This window comes from Tympanuchus pallidicinctus, unplaced genomic scaffold (assembly GCF_026119805.1).
Source record: "Tympanuchus pallidicinctus isolate F22 unplaced genomic scaffold, pur_lepc_1.0 scaffold12, whole genome shotgun sequence".
NCBI lineage: Eukaryota > Metazoa > Chordata > Aves > Galliformes > Phasianidae > Tympanuchus > Tympanuchus pallidicinctus.
Window position 1 is genome coordinate 1,009,377 of NW_026294637.1, and position 5,844 is coordinate 1,015,220.

Here is a 5,844-nt window from a genome sequence, read left to right on the forward strand (position 1 = left end):
ACGGCCCAGAAGATGGCTTTCCCTTACTTCCCATGATGGATTACTCACAACTAACAAACAAGCATCCAAATTCCTGTGCCACACTGACATCTTATGGAAAAAGCATTTGTTACAATTACAGAGGCGGAGGAGCATGGAGGCCAAGGGGAGAGAAGATGAACGCAATGGGCTCCTCTCAGTGCCTGGTGCTGAGCACACAGTGCCAACAGGAATCTTAAAGGGCAGATTCTCAAAAAAAAAAAGAAAAAAGAAAAAAGAAAAGCAAATTTTCTCCCCAAAAAACATTTCTCCTTATCCTAGCAGAAGCTGCTCCAACCCAAAGAATTTTCTCTGCCATTAATGTAATGTAAACAAGACTCCCACCACCTCTTTGCACAGCCTGGAGGAGGACTTGGAGCTGCAGGTCTGATATTTAACCTCCAGCTTACTTGTTTCCAATGGTTTTATGGGAAAAGAAAAAAAGTAAGGCTTCTGGAGGACCAACCTCCAAACAAAGCACATCCCAGCAGCCAGGTGTGGAGATGCCACGGGAGCAAAAACCTCCATCAACCGAAAGCCAACAGCAACACCTTTGTTAAAAATCCTTCACCAGCCCAGCCACTGCTTTATTTACACCCCAGCAGACAGCTGTGAGCCATCATGGGCACCACCCACTTTGCAGCACGCACATCTGAGGTCCCAGGCCCTCACTAAGGAAAGGCTGTGCATGCCTGACCTCCAGCCCCAAGCAGCAGTGCCTCACAGCAGTTACCATCTCTATATGAAGCGTTCTTAATTCTGGTAGGACTTCCTCCCTGTCCAATAAACGAGTGTGCCAGTATTTACCAAGAGCATGCCAGGGTGCTGTATCCCCACTGGGCTGCTTTGGTGACCCAAGAAGGAGCCAGAACTTCTTCCTGAGAACACCAGGGTAGGTTTGGAGCCCCAAACCCAGAGCCAGGAGCAGTGCTGGTGCAGCTGGGAGCAGCACATACTGTGCTGTGCAGGGGGTGTGGGCCTTAGAATCCTTCCATGGTTGTGCTCTGTCACTGCTAAGCTGGAGCTGAAAGACTCCAGGATTGATTCATGAGACCTAGGGACCACAGAGCCCCAACCACAGGCTGCAGGGAGCAAACCACAGGCTACGATGGAGACGGGCACCTAGGAGAGTCCATATCCTTCAAAAGGAACCATTGGCCAAGGACAGTCCAAAAAACATGCACACCCAGCCAGGCACAGAGGTGCCCTCTGAAGCACAAGGCCTTTTGGGCTCTATTTTTTGCACAGGGGAAGGCTTACTAGTTGCAGTTCATCTGAGAGCACGCTCCTTCAATGTCCTTTGAAGCACTTGCCTCCCAATTCGGAAGGGAGACTTTTAAATAAAAGGCAAACATAACCAGTGTCTCCACTTAAAAGCCCTTTAAAGGCTTGGAAATGATTAATGTGTTTAAAGTATAAACTGTAGCCGCTTTAAGAGGAGATAAATATGAGATTGAGACTTCTGACTACACAAACAGAGCGAAGGCGTAAGTAAACAGCGCCGACAAGTTCAGTGCTCCGCTGGAGACGCAGCGCGCGTGTCCTGCGCCGCGGCCAGGAGCAAACAGCAGCAGCACCCACACCCGTTAGGAACACCGAGGACAGACTGGCATCCAACCAGGTGAACCAAGTGAACCATGCTTGGTCAAACCTGCTCCCCATGCCCGTCCTTTGAGCCTCACCGTCCGGCAGCCCATGTGTATGAGAGCTGCTGGTTCCACCGCCGGCCAGCTCCAGGCTCTCCAGTTGGCCGTGTTCTTCTTGGAAATCCATGCACCGTTCAAGACAGAGCTGTTAGGGACAAAGAAACGGCACAAAATACAAAGAACGTCAGATGTGAGCATTGAGAACCTCCCTTTTCACCACCATCTCAATGGAGAGATGAAGGCATTGAAGAGCACGCAGGTTTCTGGAAGCCCTAAGATTCTTTCTGCTATGGAACGTGCAGCAAAATTCCCAAATGAGCCCAAGGGACGTGCTTTTGGGAAGCACAGAACGTGAGCACGTGGAAAAGACCAGGTTGGATGAGGCCCTGGGCAACCTGGGCTAGTGTCAGATCTGGAGGTTGGTGCCCCTGCCTGTGGGGGGGGATTGGAACCTTGGGGTCCCTTCCAACCCAAGCCATCCTATGACTCTGTGAAAGGAGTTGATGTCTCCATGTTGGATGGGAGGAAAGGGGAGGGATGTGCAGCAATGCATGGGGCTCCTCTGCTGAAAGATGCACGTTGGGCTCAACGGGGCATGGAGCAGGTGACTCCCTTCCAACAACAGGATTATGCAGACAACAGGAGACAAGGCAGGATAGCGCCCGCTCGTAATCCTGCGTGTGTTCAAACACTTTGACGGCTAGATAAATAGACTGTTTAATTAAACCAACAAGTCATCGTTTATTTTCACATCACAATAGGTTAAATGACTTTTTATTCCCATTTTCCATATCAACAGAGCAGACTTTTTGGTAATAAAAGCTAAACTCTAATTAACAGCTGGTGTGGTTGTACTTGGCAGCATCATGAGTAATTCAGTACAAAGCAAACACATTTACTATAAATGGCTTTTGATTGCAGAGACCAAGGTAATGGATGCTGCACACCAGCTCCTGCCTGGGGCTGGGTTTAACAGGACCAAGGACAAGGGGAGAGGGGACACTTCCATCCAGGAGGGTGAATGGGGAGAACACCTACACCAAGGTCTGGCTTATTTGGAAGCAGTGCCAACGAGCCCCAGGATGCCCTTGCTGCAGGAGGAGCATCCTGCTGCCCCTGCCACAAATCAGCCATGCCACGCAGTGGTGTGATTTCCAATCTGCTCATCGCATCCCAGTGCAATCACCTCTTTATTTTTTTGTCCTTCTAAATCAGCACTGCTTCAGTAAGCAGCCTGCTACTGCCAGCACTGCATCCTGCACCCCAACAACCCTGGGTATGGCACCCTTGATGTGGCATGCTGTCAGCCACCCCCTCAGAATGCTTTTCACTATTTATGCAGTAATATGAGGAGCCCAGCCATAAAAATTATCTAAACCCAGCCCCCCCTGCTCTGCAGACTGATTTCCCACGCAGTGATTTAACTCCACATCCTCACTCAGCCCCCAGCCCTGATCTGCTGCTCCCAGAGGCAAAGCACCCCCTGACAAAGCGGGGTCCCATCCTGACACCAGGACCATCCCTTGCACAAACACACCCTGCCCACACCCGTGGCTCCTGGATGCAGTGACTGTGACACCTGGAGAGCGCCCAGAGCTCAGCACTGCGTTCAGTGAGGACTTCAGCATGAGTAAACCCTTTCTTAGAAAGCAAGGAAGCGTGCTGCGTCGCCCTTGTTTTTAAAGGGAACACACAATGCAGTGATTTGGAACAAGGACAGCCACTGCATCAAGAAAAAACCCATTCCTGCCCCCCAGATGTGCTCGCCCCTTCCCTTCCACCCACCTGAGCCAAACCAGCAGCAGCTCCCACGCAGTTCCTCTTTTCTCACACCTGCAGCTGCCTGTAGGCCTTGGTGGGGTTTGATGTCCCACCCGTAGTGCCTGCTGCACATCACAGAGGGTTTGAAGGAAAGGTGCAGCTTCACTGGGACAGCTGCAAGCAAAACCAGGAAGCCGGCAGCAGCTGGTATCAACCTCTGCATCTCAGCTTAGGTGTTAGGAACAATTTCAGGCTCGTAAGAGCAGTGCTGCACCGGCACAGCTGCCCAGGGAGTGGTGGGATCACCATCTCTGGAGGTGTTTCAGAGCTGCAGGGATGTGGCACTGATGTGGGCAATGGGCACGGCGTACTGGGATGCAGAGAGCTTTTTTGCAACCTTAATGTTCCCATGGTTCTCTGATTGCCCAGGGTGGAAGCTGCTGGTCCAGGACACGGCCCATGGCAAGGCTGCACCAGCACTGGGAGACAGGGCCCCAGCACTGAGCTCCGTCCTCTCCCATCTCTGCTCACCTTGAAGGCCATCCAAAAGGGGAACCTAATTTTGTGATACATCACTGCACTGCAGGAGCAGCCACCCCCAGATCAGTGCTCAGTGCTCCTCTCCCTGCTAAGCAAGATCTTATTCTTCTTGTCATCTTGCATTTGCTCAGCTTGGACTTGAAAGCACGCCAGGAGCTCATAGGGACCTGCATTGGAGAGATCACCATGCCTGGGAGAACAAGGCAATGCTTTTAGGGGGACATCCGCTCCGCTGCTTCGGAAAGGCAAGCTCAGCAATGGGGGGAAAAAAAAAAAAGGAAAAAGCCCAAAGCACCACCTGCATTTACTTTGTGTGACCTCTAGCTCTGCCTATCGCTCATGCAGAATAAATAGGGAGGGGAGAAAAAAAACACCGTGTCCTAAAGCAAACAGCAAGGACAAGCTTGATGAGAGTATTTAAGCAGTTATTATAGAGCGCCTGATTGCAAACCTTGTAGGAGCCCCACGGAACATGTGATGTTTGTTTTACCAGCACTTAGCAGCTGTCCTGTTAAGGAAGAGAACAAAGTGTAGGTGTTATAAAGTCAATATTGTTACAGGAAGGCGTGTGACAAAGGTCTGCCGAGCCGCAGCGAAATGAAATCACTTTCTTGTTGGGTTTATACAGCTTAGCTGAAGTTTATATTATTTCCCTGAATTACTTTTCCAGATGTGTACGACATGAAAGATTAAGATCGTGGGCCCAACGTGATTATTTCCACTGATGGGATTAATGCGGCTTGGCTTTTCTTTTTCTTTTTTCCTTCTTTTTTTTAAAGATCTGAAATCGGAGATGGGTTTGGGGATGGAACCAAACGCGTTTCCCAGGGGCTGCCCCAGGGGCAGGGCTGCTCCCGGAGCCCAGCACGGAGCACAGCCCCCCCAGCGCTGCCCCAACCCAAAGTGACCCTGCTGGTGGATCGGCGCCCGCTCCTCGTTGCCAAGACACGAACTGAAAAGGCCACAAATCCCATTGGCATCCTTATGGATGAACGGACTCTCAGGAGCAGTAACCTTAAGAAAAATAAATAATATCTTTGCACCTGGCTCGTTAGAGCATTAAAGCCTCTCTGTGCCGGCACATCCAGTTCCTAGGGCAGAAGCCATCCGAGTCCTTCCTCTACACACAGTTTTATATTAACGTTTCCTTTTGGATTGCCAAATTTTGGCCCGACTTTGCCAGAACTGCGGTAAGAAGACGAATTCACAGCAACGCCCATGCCAACAAAACGGATATTTTTCCCCACTACGAAAATAACATCTCACAAAAAGCTGTGACCCAACGCACGTTGAAGGCAGCTTCCTTGGGAGCATCTCTGGGGCAGAATTCCACACACGGCCCCACACATGACTCTCCCCTTGCACACCACGCAGGGCAGCAGGTGCCATTCCCCACGGGATCCCCATTGCAGAAGCCCTCCCACCTTTCTGGGTTTCCATTCTGCTCCACTCGGTACCTGCAGGAAGGATTACCGTGATCCTTCCTGCAACCATTAACCTCTGCTCGCGAGGACACCAGAGGTGAATGAGTAACTGCAGTCCTTCGGTGAGGCAGAAAGACACGCAGAAGTGATTTCATTTCCATACGTGAGAGTAAACACTCCTTTTTCCTCCTTACAAACACAGTGGTTATTTTGTTAAGCCGGCTCCCGCTTTGCACATTTGCACGTTTTTATGAGGTCCATCCATCCATCACAGCCTTGGCACCCAGCGCAGCACCGCCGGCCTTCATTCCAGTTCCTCCAGTTATGAGATGGGACCCGGAGGAAGGGGTGAGGAAATCCAGGCTGGAGGCAAACTCCGCTGTGCTTTACACCTCTGGAAACACCATCAGCAAAACCTTGGTCTGCAGTTAAGCACCATTTAATGAAGAAATGGG

At 50.8% G+C, this 5,844-nt stretch overlaps 1 long non-coding RNA gene across 1 annotated transcript; it reads right to left on the reverse strand.

The window, feature by feature from the left end:
* Window positions 1–2,666: 2,666 nt before the first annotated feature.
* Window positions 2,667–5,454, reverse strand: LOC128075292 (uncharacterized). The gene is made up of 3 exons (XR_008203726.1): window positions 5,390–5,454; window positions 4,417–4,473; window positions 2,667–4,132 (listed from the first exon to the last, which is right to left on the reverse strand). It is a non-coding gene; the product is annotated as an uncharacterized LOC128075292 (long non-coding RNA).
* Between the last annotated feature and the right edge of the window lie 390 nt (window positions 5,455–5,844).